This window comes from Halichoerus grypus, chromosome 2, assembly GCF_964656455.1.
Source record: "Halichoerus grypus chromosome 2, mHalGry1.hap1.1, whole genome shotgun sequence".
Lineage (NCBI taxonomy): Eukaryota > Metazoa > Chordata > Mammalia > Carnivora > Phocidae > Halichoerus > Halichoerus grypus.
In genome coordinates this window covers 84817651-84834341 of record NC_135713.1, presented here as the reverse complement: position 1 = coordinate 84834341, position 16691 = coordinate 84817651, and the positions used below count along the sequence as shown (strand labels likewise).

Genomic DNA, 16691 nt, shown 5'->3' with positions numbered 1-16691 from the left:
GACATTTCTGATCAGAAGGGGCGGCCAGGAGGGGAGCAGGGGTACTCAATGTTAAATATAAGTCCAAGATTTTGTTTGTTTTCTGTGAATTTAGAAGCACAGCAACCATTTATAACATTATTTCTGTAGATAATTCTCTGAACAAAATCCCTGGATAGAATGGATGTTTGCTTGCTTGTTACATAGGATGTGTAGTATATTGGTATCATTCCATTATAGTCCATGACACTCAGAACTCTAGTCTAGAAAACTGTAACAATTGGTGAGAATGACCAAAATATATGGATAGGGCACTTTCTAAAAATCCTACATTCTTAGGGGCACTAAACTGTGGGCTCCCTGGGGCTTTGGAGTGGGAACACAATCAAGAAAAATGTACTAGAATATATACTAGAATAATAAAAAGAGATGCAGAAGGCAATAGAACAAAAATTGACTCCTTCCCACCACTTATATAGGGCCAGCTTTGACAAAGAATAATTTTCATGACAAAACAGATGTAAGAGATCTCAGGCACTATTCCTAGTCTCCATTTTCAATTTTAATTTTATAAAGAAATTCAGGACACATGCTCGAATGAAAGTGCCTTCTTTATTTCAAGGCAACATGTGAACAAAGTGAGAAACTTCATAAACATCCTCACCCTATAAAAGAGCAGAACACAACTTAGCCTGTTTCATTTTGAGATTCTGTGTGTGTGTGTTGAGACTAGAACAAACCTCAATTTGTTCAACCATCACACGAAAATAAAACATTAAAAGGACTCCCCTACATCTTTTAAATGAAATCTTATATCCCACATTTAGCCAATTCTCAATTACCCATAGTGAATTTAAATCTCAGTCTGTCTGACTGTTCTGTCACCACAGCATACGTGTACTAAGTTACCTATCTCAGTAGTTATGCATTTAATTCTAACCTAACTACGACCCAAACATTTTAAAAATAAGATTAATTTTCTTTAAGAAAGTACTTATTTTAGAGGTAACTACATGAGTTATACCTCTGTTGTTATAGTCGTTTATGTGTATACACACACAGTAGTTTACTACATTTAAGCAAGCTCAGTGGAAAACTTTTTTAAATGTTGAGGGTCATGGCTGCAACATATATAACTAATCATTCTGTGAAGAGTAGACAAAAGAATAAGACTCTTATTGAAAGAGTCTTATTTTTAATCCTAAGTAAAATTTCAACTGGATAGCCATCATTTGTCTACTTCCAGAGGTGACGGTCTACCATAATTTGTTGGAAGATATATGGTATGTATAAAATCTAGAAATCCTGAGGACGGTATTTCTCATAATATGCAATGTGCTATAAGTGCATTTTCATACTAGAATTTTTCTTAGCTTCTCAACTGCTTGGGTTGAGAGCCTAGGTGCAGACTTACAATTGACCCTAGAAACACAATGTCAGAGACTCTCTCTCCACTCTGCTTTACTGTTTCATTTAAAAATTGGTGTATTACATTTCTGCTAATAAAAGCCTTTCTAAGGATTCTGTATCACTCTTTTGCAAGGCACATTCACATCCTTCAATGAAAGTTGCTATTATCAGAGCAATGTGCTTTTACTATTTATTTATTACAACAGCCCTCATGACTGCTTACCAGGCAAGCACTAGAAATATCTAACTCATTACCACTACATAAAATAGCATGGGGTATTTACAGAATGAAAGAGATCAGAGCATGACAAATTCTAAAGTTGCTCATGTCCCTGTTTCTAAAGAAAAGGAATGAATACTTTTCAACAAGCACTGGTAACTTGTACTATTGAAGAGCATATATTAGACTTTTAGTGAAAGTATTGCCCAGACAAAATCTTGGTGGATCTTGCCATCCCCTCCACCACCCTTTTTTGCAGTGTGGTCCGAATCCCCGGGATGCTCTCAGGCCAGCCGATGAAAGAAAACGGACCCAGATGGAGTCCAAAACTGAAAATGCCTATGGACTTATTCAGCTAGAAGTTGATCCCGGTTGCTATTTCAATCTACTGCTTGAAGTGTCAGCAGACATGCTGCATTCCTGACAGTGGTACAGAGGGCAGACATTTGGGGCAAAATACTCTGGCCCATTCTGTACCTAATGTGGGCTTTACAATGTTTACAAACAGCTGCTACAATAACCCAACGATCCGAAGAAAAATGTGACATATTCAAGAGTCTGACAGTTAAAACCCAGCATTTGTCCAGATAGCACCTTGTGGTTGGAGGTAATAAGACCCACGATGATAATGGTATTTGTCACATTCAGAGCAGCTGTATTCATGAAAGTGGAAGTGACTACCCTCTTCCACACCCAGCGACTACTTTGAACCCAGGTCTATATTTTGGCTGTCTTGGCAACAGCGCAGCAATAACAACTGGGGCCATAATGGCAATGTCAATCCCGAGACATTTTTGGATAAAACAGGAGTCTTGACTTTCAGTATAGAAAGACAGAAAGCAAGCCTGTAAAAGAAACCGAGAAGACGGGTATCCACAGCACAGATCGATGGAGTATACTGAGACTTTATATCCTGAGACTCTAGAATCTTTATTGTAATAATTAAGTGTTTTAAAGGCCAACAATTTTCTAGTGGCTGTTCTTGTGTGGAAAAAAACACGTCACGAAAAAGGATCTTGGCAAGTAGGGGACTAGTTTTTTGTTTTTGTTTTTGTTTTTGTCTGAAACGAAACTATAAAGGATAAACTATTCATTAATTTTGACCATGTTAATCAACGTGTGTTTCCACATAATCATTATGATGAGAAGAATTATAAATAACAATGAAAACAGACAAAACTGGCCACTCGGCCTTCCCACCGGTTAGTCTAATTGGGATTGGCCACCGGTATCTCTTCTTTTGGTCACCTGGTAAAATTGCATTTCCCTGTCCTCATGACATGAAACCCATTTATATCCTCATGACTCACTTTGGTTAATGAAATGTGAGAAGTGACAGGTGTCACCTTGAATCTTTAAAAGAAAAGTTCAATTTGCTGTTCCCTTCTCCTGCCAAGGCAACCAGTAACTTTCCAGAGGATAGAAACATCATCTGCCTGGAGTGAGAAAATGGAGGACAGAGTTCCCAGGTGTCCTGGGATGAGCAAGAAGCTCACGTATGTTGCTAATCAACTGCAGTTTTGGAGTTGCTATCTCAGTATTAGCTAGCCTATCCTGGTTATGCTCACAGTATGATTTGCCGAAATTTAAAGAATACCATTCTTTGTTGAAATACATTGTACATACAATACCGTGTAAATATAAGTTTCAATTATAAATAAATACACAAATACACATGTTAAAAAATTAAAAAAGAACATGATTCTTTATCTTTTCACAGAATCAGAGGCTATAATGAAGATAATGCTTCAACTGTTTTCACTAGAATAAGAGAGACTGTTTCTGCTCTGGCAAGAGATAAAGTGCAGGATCATGAATTTATAGTCTAAGTATGCTCTTCAGACAGAAACTCAAATGCACACTAGGACCAATCCAGATGAACCGTTTCACTGCCTGAACTAACCAGAAATAATTCCTTTAACTTGTTGTCTTGTAAATCAAACCAAAATTTTATGAAATAATATTAATTTTCAGCCAGACCCCATTCATTTTCCTTTTCATTAGCCTTTTCCTTTTGTATAGTAAACTTCACACCCTATCTTTTTCCCCCAGAGCCTCTTTCTCTCTTCTTTAGTTATATGGCATTCTCCTGTCTGACAACAAGAGAAAGTGATTATTACTACTTTATATAACAGATTCTGGCAAAGTATTTGTGCTTCTGTTTTCACAGCAATTTAAACTGTTTCTGCTGTAAGTGGAAAGCAAAGTGAGATGTTGGCGTTATGGAACCTTTGCTAGGATTATCAGTTCCATTAGGGATGTTTAGACTCCAAAAAAATATTTGGGCCCTTTGTAATATGGGTAAAATAGAACACATGTAACTCTTAAGCAGTCCTACTGTATTTCTCTGTTTACTTGTGAGATTACTCCAGAACAACAGCTTGAGTGGTATTTCTGTGAGCACAATTAAATGCATAAAATCAAGGAGTGTGTACATACATGCTCGTGTATTTAAAGTAAAAAAAAAAAAGACAATGTAATCAGTTAAAAATGGACATTTATAAATTTTTAAATTATGACAAGTGACAGCATTATATTTGCTCATACTCTTTCTCCAGAATTACTACAATCAAGCTCCACACTTATGGACTTACTTGGCAGAAGGCCATGAAGACTTCCAAAAAAAATCTAAATAGTGACAAAGTGTATTATTTATATTACTGATCAGAAGTAAATTCTTTTTTTAGGCCACAGAAGTTTTTTTAAGTTTTGAAGCACTAATTAATTAACTAAAAGTTAATGAAGTACTATGGTATGGTATATTTTTTTCAGAAAGATTTTTTTTTCCTTTGCAGAGTATCAATTTTTCCGTAAAATAGTGGTTTTGCACAAGGTTTACTAGTTGTTACTTCCATCTACAGTATATTCACCAATAGAGAGTCTGCAGGCTTATAAAATTTGACTACGACGTTAACACAACTCTAAGTATTATTTGAATGGATCACATTCCATATTTGTATTCTCTGAATCATGGATTGGGATTGTATATACATGCATTAAGGAGAATTTGTTAACAAAGTAATAATTTTGATGATTTGTTAGTGTACTCATAACTCATGGTAATTATGGCTTTCAATAGGGGATTTTTAAAAGAAAACCCCTACCAGAGTTACCCACATACATCTTTTAAATATGAAAATCCACTTTGCACTGATCACAGTCTTTATTAAGAAGACTGTTGATTTCAATACGAAAAACATTCCAAAGAATGTCTCATTGTTCCAGAAAATTTCTGAGCAATTGCTTTTCTGGTGATCAAGCTGATCACGCGCCATTAGACAGTACAGGATGAGGTAGGCAGGGGTGGGGGACTTTACATTTTCTAAGCACCCACTATGGGCCCAAACATCTTTTGGGCACTTTACATATATTATCATGTTTAGTATTCATAATCAGTCCATGATGAAGCAATTATTATCTCCTGATTACAGAGGAGGAGGCTGAGGCTCAGGGAGGTACGTAATTTGACAGGGGCCACATACCTGGTAAGAAATGGAGTAAGAATTTATAATTTAGGTCTTTTGATTTTAATATCTGTATTATTCCATTATGCTACGTTGCTTCCCAGAGAGTGCAATTGCTGCTTCTCTAATTTAGGGCTTATTTTCAAATGCAGTGTCTGTAAGTACTTGGCCAATTATTTTCCTATGAAATTAATTTAAAATATAAAGAAGATGTATGGTTCAAATTTTTCATCACTGATATTCGTCAAGAATTTGACACACCAACAACAACAAAAAAGAATTTGATAGAACAAACTGGAAAGAATTAATGAAGAAAACTTCATTAACAGGACCAAAAAATTTGTAAGACATGCCTTACAGTTGCAGCTTGAGTCCTATTTAGGAAGGGTTGGACTGACACTGTTTCTACTCCGTGGTCTCTCTTTCCAATCTCCTTTCTTCCTTTCTTTTCTTTTTCTCCTTCTCTTTTTCCTTTTCTTTTTTTCCTTTCTTTGGAGGGGGGACGGTTTAGTATATTAGAGATGAAGCAGTTCCTTGATCTCTACCCATTTATCCCAGATTTGGAAAACTCTTGAGTTAGAACTGTAATTTACTCTCTCACTCCCAGTTGAAATGCAAATGTAAATATATGGGCATTTTATCTACTATCCATACAGAGTTCTGCTGCTTTGATCCTGCTTCCTTCCCAGATCAGATCCTGGACATATCACTAATTCTAGCTTTATGTTATTCAGAGGGTGCTGTGCTTTTTATTTTCAAACAAATTATAAACAAAGTGGTATAATTCTGGCTTTGATTTTGGCATTCATATTTTCTAAATTTTAAAATAAGGCCTCTCTGCAATACTTTGTTCCTCCCTAAGATTTGGGGCAAAATTCTAATTAACAGATTGAACAACAAAAGAACCCACTGAACATCCCCTAGATTTTTTTTGAGGGGGGAAAACATTCTATAAAAAAACACTGACTGCTGTGAGACACACTGATGAACACCTAGTGCTTAATGAAATTCATCATCACCTAAATTCAGTTCCTTCTTGCCCCACTTCATTGCCTCTATCCCCTCCACACACAAGCAAAAGTCTTCGTAAGACCAGTTTTAATAGCATCTACACCACAATATACATTTTTCAAAGAGGGTTTGTAAAACTGGAAAACTTGGTTTGTGTTTCAAATAGATGAGATAATCGTTTCTCTGATGTCTGAGTTCCATTTTGTGGCATCAAACTAGACAGCTCGCTCTGCTTGTGCCATCCTAAGGACCATTTTAAAAATATCCCCTTCTTTTTAGAAATTATAAAAATATAATTTGCTGAAAATTTTTTATGGTAGACTTTTTAAAGAAATGTATTTTTTTTCCAGCAAATTAGTAATAACTGGAATTAAGCCAGAAACACACTAAGGAATGATTTACGACGGACTATAGATGACAGCAATGTTGAGCAAAGTTTTTTTCTTTTAACATAAAATATATAACAGGTAGTGTGCAGCCATTTTGTAATGTAAACTCTAGAAGATATCACTTTGGGCTATACTTAGTGTAGGTATAAGCACGTATATTATAGGTGTAAGAACGAAAAAAAAAACCACTTGCTTATACATTATTAAGTTTCGGGGAGGAGGGGAGAGCCTAATAATTTTTACACAAGCAAGGTTTAGGCCATAAAGAGGATAGAAATATCTTATTTTCTATTCAGTTAACAGGTTTTAGCAGTTTTCTGAATACTTATGAGTAGCTCAGAAATTCATATAAGTTCATGTAATTCACACAGCATCTGTTGTGAAAAAATAAAGTGATAATTTACATCCAATTAAAATATTTTTCATTAGATAAAATGCTTTAATAAACTAACAAACATATAAGAAAATAGTATTCATTGGAAATAAAACAAGGTAATTTTCTATAGAGCATGAAAAAAAATCCAAGATTGGTCAACTAAAAAAAGAATTAAGAGTCCAAGTCTTTTATGTAAAAATTTGATCCACTGAAGACTTTTTTAAAAACTGTGGATCCTTAATACCTTACAATTTGTGTAAGTTATCTGAAAGCATATCTGCTTACTGGGTGCATTCTTATTAAACTACTAAAAAATATACATCTACCAACCCCTTCATATCTACTACACAAGTAGAAATTTCAGGAGTGCTTCTTAAACATAATCACCTTTCGTCTTTTAAATGTTTGCCAATGATACTACCCGACAATATATGCAGCCATGGCTTAAAAGGGAGTTAAAGGTTGTTTTTTTTATTAATTTCTTTTTTCTGATACAAGGATTCTTTACCTTTAAAAATAAGCTTATATCCAATTTGGCAGGCAATTATGCAAATGTATTCTGTTAGGGCAGATTCCAATGGTAAAACATAAAATAAACTTAAGAAAAATGGGGGAGTCAAGCAAAGAGAAAGTTGGTGGGTCTTGCTATTTTTTTTTTTTTTTTTTACTTTAAATATTTTTAGGCCTCTTTACCACTGCTGTTGGGTCATTTCTCTTAGCTATACTAAAGAGCCTTTGTCAGTCTGGAGGAGGCAGCCATGTGTCCATGAATGCTTATTTAGTACGCTGAGGACAGATGGCCTAGAATTGCTGAAGAAGACCTTAAGATATATTTAAAAGAGGAAAGGCAAAGAAACAATAAGGGAGGAAATAAATTAGAGAAGAGGCAAATGTGTAGCCAGGAAAAGTACCCGCACACACACACACAGGCACACGCACACAAATGAAGGCAAACTATAAAGTGGTAAGTAGGACCTGATTTTTTATAGATTTGCTTTTTCTGTAGAAACTTTAATTTTCATTATTGTTGATTTGTTGTCTTTTTAGGAGAAACCTGACAATCATAGTCACTGCTGGTTTGGGCTTAGTCTGTTTTAGTTGATATATAACTGCACTTTTGCTTCTTATAGCATCCAAACTTGAAATACAAATTTTGATTCAGAAAAGCTCAAGGGATTTACTTAAGTCAAACCGAATTAAATTGAAATCCCCGACACCCTAAGAGTCAATGATTTAACACAATTTGTTTGAGTCTATCGTAATTAATTTATCCTGCTCAGCATTTTATTTCATTTTTTTTTTCTGTTATTTTAAGAAAATGTACACACGCTTGCCCAACCCAAACCTCATGAAGGGCTGTTGCAGGTGTACTGGGAATGGGGGAGGAAGTGAGGATGGAGAGCGAATGGGCATGGAGGCATCAGTGGGTAACACTGTTTTTGTGTTTTTGTGTGGGTTTTTTTTTTTTCAAATAAACCGTGTGAGATGATTAAAAACTGACATTAGTGGATTTTTACTGCATATTTTTTTCTTTCCAACTTATCAAATTAACATTTTCTCATTTTCTTCAGATTTATTCTATTTCAACCATGCTCTGACTCTGCCAGGTATCAGAGGGCTGTTGCTTCAATTGCCAGGTTTTCTAATGCTCATAAAACAAATATTAGATTCCAAATTTCTTATTGCCTTCTGAGTTGTCATGGTTATCAAATGACACCTTCTCTAAATTCTCTCTCATTTTAACTCTTTTTCTTGCTTTGTATAAACAGGCTGCTTGAAAATCAAGAAAAAAAAACCATCAAGTTTGGGTGCTATAAGAAGCAAGAAACACAGAAGGAAAGAAATATTTTGTTAACCACAAATTGAAAGTGGAAAGATTTTATCCAGAAGCATTAAATGTCATTAAACATAAGAAGTCTAAAAAATACCTGGTTTATATAATGGTTCACTGAACAAGCTCTTGGTAACTTGCAGCCTGCTAAGTGAGTGACTCTTGCATTGTGGTTAGAGCTTTTCTGCAACTACCCCCCTGCCCCCCCTCCCGCCCCACACACCCACCAACCACCACCACCAATGAAATGGGCATCAAGGACGCTGGATCATTCTAAAGTAAATATAAGGGATTTTTTTTTTTTTTTGGATACAAGCACCTTTAAAAATAGAAAGGCAAGAAGATTCATAAACAGAGCCTTTGAAAATGCACAATACTTTTGTCTTACAAAAACATCTGTTGCTCAGATGAGTATTTGGAACACTGAGTGCTTCAGATTACCCCTCAGAAGGTGTGTTGGGAGGTGGCTCTCTGTGGACTCGGCCCCAGGGGAGGTCAACCCAACTCTCGGCCTGTTGGCTCAGCAATTTACCAGTGGTCAGCCCGTCTTGCCATAATCATATGCTGGCGCCCCAAGCCTGTTTCTTAACTGTACTCTGTACCTTCTAATGAAAGCATCCCAAAATATCTCCAACCGCCCAAATTCTGGGGCAGCCATGACCTCAGACTGGACTGCTGGACACACTGTATTTGCTCAGACAGAATCGCTGATAAAAATCTCCCTGCCTTGATGACTGAAATTCTCATTTTCTCCGCTAGTTCTTGTCACTTCATAACTTATGGTTACTTGCATGAATTCCAGAATCATTGACATGTAGCTGATTAGGAAGCTCTAACCCAATGCATAACACCACAAACTCATGTAATCTGGAGCTTTTACAATCAAGAAAAGAAAAAATAGGGGGAAAGGTCACTATAAAATAACTTTCTGTGCTTAAAGCAATAAATACAACAGCAACAAAAAGTAACATGTGCAAATCAAAAGAGATCATTTGCAAGTTATTTGAAAACTGTAGTTTATCTCCTATACAAATGAGAAATGATTTCATTGTGGAGCTACGCTAAAGTGGCTGTGGATGAATGTGTATGATCTCAGACTTTACTACAACCCTTTAGGTAAGCTTTCAGCTTTGAGGATAATAAAACAAAATGAGGAGAAGCCAGTTTTCCTGAAAAGTTCAAATGGAAAAGCAAGGAAATAAACAAGAACTCTATTTAAACTCAACAGGTGTCCTTTGGGCACCTTCATCTTGTCAAGCCTTTGTGTTATTAAGTAAGGTAACTCAGTGTCTTGTTCAATGTGGCTTGAACAGAAAAAAAAAATTAACAACCTGTTAAGGAAATAAGCAAAAGATAAAACTTAGATTAAAAAAAATCAGAGAGATCTCTATTGTTATTTTGCCATGTTTTATATGCATTTCGAGAGCTTTGAAGGCTCTTCAAAATAATGCTCATAGATATTCAGCACAATTCACACAACTTGATTCTTACAAGTGCCTTGGATAATATCAGTTAGAGCATATGTTTGAACTAGCCTCCCAGTATTAATGCTTTTATTTTCCTATTTCAGGGAAAAAATTTACTTATGAAAAATGGGTAATACAAAACATACCGACATGGTTTTATTAAAAATACAAAGCATAATCGTTTATATGATAGTGAATTTCTCCCACAAGTATGCTTTGTAAATGTGATTGAATGAGAAGGAAAAAAAATCTTTTATCATCTCCGCTCTCAAAAGCTTTACTGTTTAAGCTACAGTTGCTCCTAAGTATAGCAGAATTACAATACGTCAGGATGTTGTAGAGCAAGCAACTAACAAGGCACTAATAAGGATTCTTGCATGCATTTAAGTACAGGTTGGCAAAACTAATTCCTCTATTATTTATTTAAAAATATAATGCTGAAGGCCCAAATTCTGATGTAGTATTTCGATTACCAGCCCATTTCCTTCTAAGATTCACATATTTCAAATCTATGCATTTCACTTTGCTGTGAGTCAGTAATATTTTCTAAATGCACGCAAACATATTTATATATAGTAGCCAAATATATGTGTATAAATGCAGATTATATATATTTATCTCATTGTATGTGTCTTATATATATATATATATATATATATATATATATGATAATAATTATAGTGCACTTCTTACAACTAGGGAAAAAAAAGCACAAATTCACTGTAACCTAGGAACTCCGTGGGTCTTTGGCTACTTTCATTTTTCTTTCTTCACTGGGGTGGGACAAATCTGCCGGAATCACAAGCAGTGCTGAAAACAAGTGCGAGTCAGTTGTACCTTACTAATTTTTCATACGCTTTTTTCTTTAACTGCAGAGCTTTCTTTTTTTTTCTCTTTTTCTTTCCAGAATCACTTAAAAAAATTTTTTTTTGCAATCTATTTTTTTCCCCTAGAAAGTAACCCCTTGTGTCCTACCTTAGGCTCCTCACTGAATGATCTCTTTTTCTTCTAATTATATTTCTTCACCTTGGGAGGGACTCACACTGCTTCAGGATAAGCAACCCAGAAGAGCCTAAGGTCAGGTGTGCCCTAGAATCTAACTCTAAAAATTACAATCACGGAATAAGAGCAAGAGAGGGAAAGAAGAGGCAGAATAGGGAATTTGTAATGATATTGAGGCTCATTCTGAGGAATAATTAACCGAACAGCATCCTATGTTACATCACTTGCTTGAAACCTCAGAGGACAGACTAAAGAATTTAGGAAGCTGATCTGAATCAGTTTCCTACAGCCATGAGGTTAACAAATTAGTTGTATCAGTGATCAAGCCTCCAAGTTTTATTTCCCAAGTATTTACTGCTCCGGGGTCCAAAAAAATAGAATTTTATTCACAAACCAGCAGAACACAGAGAGTAACAATGGCATCTTACTTACACATTAAGGATACTCAAATTTGAATCATCCAAAGAAGAGGAAACAGACTTAATTTGATAGGAGGCTTTCATTCCTCTTAAAATGGGGTTCAATGAAGGAATTAATGGGGGTCAGCAAGACAAGATTTCTAAGATAGTTCTTGAAGTAAAAGGGAGAAGTGTGGGGACATTTGTGAAGTGCAAACTCTTCAGGTAGAGGAATTGTAGGTAGAAAAGGGAAGAACATTGGGAGAGGTTTTTAAACCAGATTTTCAGCTGGGCTTTTGTTTAACACATATGCAAATGTGTGCACTGCTTCATTTGAATATTTATTTACTGCATTTGTGAAGGAAATTGGGGGATTATAGCCTCTTCCCAGCTGTGTTTTAGTTAATGACTGGTCAGCCTATTAGCCTGCTCCACTAAACGGATTCTCTGCACAAGCAACACCTTTTTTACCCTGCCTAGAAATTCTTCACATAAACAACAGTGGGGAAAACAACAAGCCAAATCCAGGGAGCTTTACACCAAAAATGAAAATATTCCCCCAGAATCATTAAAAATAAGTAAGAAAGTTATTTGACAATGATGACTTTTGAATTTTTATAATAAACAAAGCAAACATTTGCTATCAAATGTTGTAGGGGAAAGGGGAGTCAGCTAATCAAAATTTCTCTTTACTGAGAATGAATTCAGGTTACTGTTCTAAATGGCCTTTCTTTTCTTTCCCTGGTACTTCCTCACTTATTGTCCTCTATGAGCATAAGCATACACATCAATGAAAATGTCATGAATTACTTGGGCAATTATTAATATTTGACAAATTCATTGGAATGTGAATTTCATAATTTCCCCCCATCTCCTCACTGCCAAAAAAAAAACACAGAAGGAGAAAGAGTAAATAACATTTCTCTAGCAACCAAACTCAGTGTACTGTTATTGCTCAAACCAACTTATTTGGAGGCATCAGTACTGGTTATGAGATTAAAGACTCTATCAAGACAAGCTCATTTCTGAGGATTAATGGTGAGCAAATCTTTAGGTCAAAAAGCTCTAATATAACATGTGTAGCAGTCTATAATTTATTGATATTAAGAAGAGCAGCATCTATTTTCTGCTAAGTGTAAATGTCTTAACCAATAGGAAAAAATTTACCTTACTTCCAAAATGTCTGTCTTCTTTATATCATTTCAGATTTTATTTACTATAGATCCACCCATCCAGGTGAGAACATGCACTAATTTTAATACAGTCAGAATTAATCCATGGAAATGCAAGAGCCAAATTCTTACCATCAAAATTCGGAACTTTTTTGTCTGGATCTAAGAAAAGCCTGAACTTTGATTTTATTAGCAAGGTGACCTTTACAGAACAAATCCATAAAATAGTTATTTATCAGAAGTATTAATACTTAAGAGGATTTTTTTGTCAACAGCTTGTTTGTGCTCACTTCTGTACGAAGTATTACAGCAAATAAAGAGACAGCAATGGAGAACCTAAGAGCCACATGGACATGAGGAATTGTTCCTGGAGCCACATTATCGTTTCTCACAGTTGGAAAAACTGAGTATCATACAATAGACTGAGAATTCAAATATTTATAGAACAAAAGCAAATAATAAAGGAAGACATGCTGTCAGACCTCAAGATATATAGAGAAGTAACAGCGATGTTGATGAAAGAATATTACAAGAATAAATATTCTACCTAAGAAAACACCTTCAGCTACTTCATTGCTAACATCCTGTCAGTGCTGCCCATTATACTTAAAACCATTGAAAAGAGCAAAAGGAAGTTTCAGGTACACACTTCATGCCATCCTTCTACATCAGAAGTGAATGGTGTGCACTTAATGGCATTGTTTCCCCCCCCCTTCCCACATGAGTTTCGAAACCATCTCATAAGCTTGTCAGGCATATTTCTTGTTCATTCCTTCTGTGGGGCAGAGGCAGACAGATTGCTGGATCAGATAGTGCAATACGCTGTATACTGCATTTGAAATGTGCCTTTTTTTAAAGCAGCAGATTTATTGATTTTCTTAAGTAGAAAATATGCACCCGGACATTAGACAAACACAGACTAAACACAGACTGAGAAAAAGCTGATAATTTGATTAAACTGACTGAGCTTTTGTTGTCTGTGTTTGGGGAATTTCCAATAATGCACAAGTGCCAAGCGCCCTTCTTCTTCTGAATTTAACAAATGTAATCCCTAAGCACAATGAATGTTACAATTATACTGTATTTGGAGAATTGTTTTTCTTGAGAAAAATATTTTGATGAGCCCATATATTGCTTAGGTTGAAAGGAAGGTGGGGTGAAAATCTTGCCTTGCTCAAGATATAGGACTTTATTCAGAAAGGGGTAAGTATTAGCTAGGCAAAAAGCATTCGTTCTATGGAAATATTTTCTTTCTTTCTATCTACCTACCTATCAAGATTACGGAGATATAATTGATTAGATGTAATTTGCTCAATTTGAGGGTCAAATTGAGTTCAATATTTAAGGTTTATAATGTTCACAGTGTCATTTCACATGTCTTAGGGAACAGTTTAGTTGTCTAGAGATGTCAAAAAGCTCTGGATATTTAATTTAGTCTTGTGGATGCCTGCAATGAAATTAGTGGCAGAAGGGGTGTGTGTGTGTGTGTGTGTGTGTGTGTGTGTGTGTGTGTGAACAGGGATGAGGGAATCATAGCTGAAAGTATGTGAGAATTACTGAGTTTTATGAATCAGCTGGATGAGACCTTGTGAACTTGAACTGTAAACACCTCTGAGCTGTCCCTGTATCTTTTTTTTTTTTTTTTTTTGTCATTTAGACTATGGTATTGAGAACAAAATCTAATTCCCCAATATTCTGCAAGGACCGTGCCACAAAAATAACCATTTCTAGCCACTTAACCACAAAGACTTTCACCTTTATTATTTTCTATGCCTACACTTAGATTTTTAATCATTCATAGTGTTCCTCACTATCTATTAACCATTCTTTTGCGATGCTATTTTGTTCCTTCTTTTCCACTGGCTCAATCCTCAGGATTTTATGTGTTGCCATAAGGATATTTAACCTCCTGCTAGTTTTTGTCTAGTCCAGTTCATATTGGATAGCTTTCTTAAAACTCTCTACTCCAGCTAATCTGGCTAATAATACATCTGATTACAACTTTTCACAAGTTTGTTGTGATTATATTTCAACTCTGGGCTCTTTTCCTTGGCCTATGCTTTTTCCTAAGCATAGGCTTAGACCCCAAATAGGTAATCATTATGGTGACCAGATATAATCATAACCTAGAAGGTCACCACTTAACAAGTGCTCATCAATAATGGGACAGCTGAACTATTAGCAAAATCATCTCAGTTTTGTTTTTACTTACTGAAATGAATTTCAATTACAGATTCTACTGTTCCTTTTAAATTTGAGTCAAGGATATTTATGCACAAATTAAGGTAACACTGAGGTTTAAAATCACTTTTCCTTCCTTGTATTAATATAGGAATTTATTTAATGATTCATCTCAGCTGGCCTGAGGATGTTTAAACAAAGCCACATAGGAGATATATTTAAAGATAATTTAAATCTAGCCTTTTTCTGACTTGCCTCTCTGCCTTTTCAAGTGTATGACAAAGATAATTTCCACTAACTCTTTTTCATCCTTAATGAACTCATTAGGGAAATAACATATAAAAAAAAAGTTGCCAATTTTTAGAGAACATTTTATAATTGTGTGAAGCTTACCGCAATAACGTCCAATGGCAATTCAAACATATTCCATCTCATTCCATCATTTATAATCTTAGCATTTAGAAATTGTATGTGTGCATATGTGTGTATGTATATACATTTATTTAATTATATGAAATATGTAAATATGAATTATATGATAATATAAAATATTTAGATCTATATGTAAATTCTCTTCGGGGTTCTAAGAACTAAATCATATGCAACAAAATAATGGCCCATTTTAATTTGACATACATTCCTGCTCTTTTAATCTGCTCTTTTAAAAAGGGTCTGGGGGAAATAGGTATTTTCACTAACTATGAAATACAACATTTGTTGCTTAATATTAAGGTGGTAATTTTCTTTAGAGAAGTCAGCCTATGAAGTCCAAAGACTAGAAGTCAAGAAACCTATATTCATCTTGGGATTCTACCTTGGGCAACTTATTTACCTTTCTCAGTCTGTTTCCTCATCTGCAAAATCACAAAGTTAGAATAAATGTCCCTTACAACTTAAGAATTGAAAGTCATATATTAAAGTTCTGTGGATTTTTATTTTCTCTTTGTGAAAACTTTTTTTGGCAGTCATGAGAACCTTTGAAATCAACAATCAGGGCTTCACCACATTCTCAGATGTCTGGGTACTGAATCAAACTTCTAAGACCCACAGTCCATGAAACCCTAATTCAAATCAAGAAATGTGCTGTGGGTGGTGTAGGTGAGCTCCAGCAGCACACGGGAAGCTTTACCGGAAGGTATCAACTGAAAGGAAACACACATGGAAATATCCTGTCACCCATACTGAAACCTTTTGCAGCCAACCGAGGCCTTTTATGGGCTCTCCCAAGCATGGCCACCCACAGCTGTCATCATCACATCAGCCAGCTTCTCTTCTTTTAAATAATTACTAAATATAGGCTTTTATGATGTGTGTGTTGCTGAGGATGTATCTCCCATATACCTTCAAATAACTGGCTTTTCTGATGAGGTTTTAATGCATTTTTTTAACCTAGGGCTTTCCATACTACTTGAAATTTCTTGGACTTCAGTGGAATTGAGGGAAAAGAAAGACTTTGCAATCTCTATTAAGGAAATTAGTTTTGAGCATAACAATGTTATTTCCCATTTTTAAATAGGAAAAAAAACCCCACTCTGCCTTATATGTAACTTATTAAATTACTTTTTATAAGTAGCAGAAAGGTTTCTTCTATTGAAATAATCTTATCTCTTGCCAAAAATAATTATTAAATATAGGCTCTTTAATTTGTATTGTTTCCATGGAATGAACTATACATTTTACCTATATCATGACATTCATTAACTGAACTATAATTCCATTACAGATTAACTATGACAAATTTTATCCATATTCCATTTTCTAAGTTATTTTTCTATTAAAAATTTTATTCCTA

The 16691-nt window shown here is 35.1% G+C and overlaps 2 long non-coding RNA genes across 2 annotated transcripts in view; one reads left to right on the top strand and one right to left on the bottom strand.

Annotated features, from left to right (window-relative positions):
- The window catches only part of LOC144381116 (uncharacterized), a 168222-nt gene extending 156965 nt beyond the window's left edge, over positions 1-11257 (bottom strand). The window contains exon 1 of the long non-coding RNA XR_013445721.1: positions 11122-11257. This is a non-coding gene — a long non-coding RNA (uncharacterized LOC144381116). The remainder of the gene's footprint in view (positions 1-11121) is intronic.
- On the top strand, positions 7201-13274 carry LOC118521927 (uncharacterized). Its single transcript, XR_004910371.2, has 2 exons — positions 7201-7813; positions 12994-13274. It is a non-coding gene; the product is annotated as an uncharacterized LOC118521927 (long non-coding RNA).
- The last annotated feature ends 3417 nt before the right edge of the window (positions 13275-16691 follow it).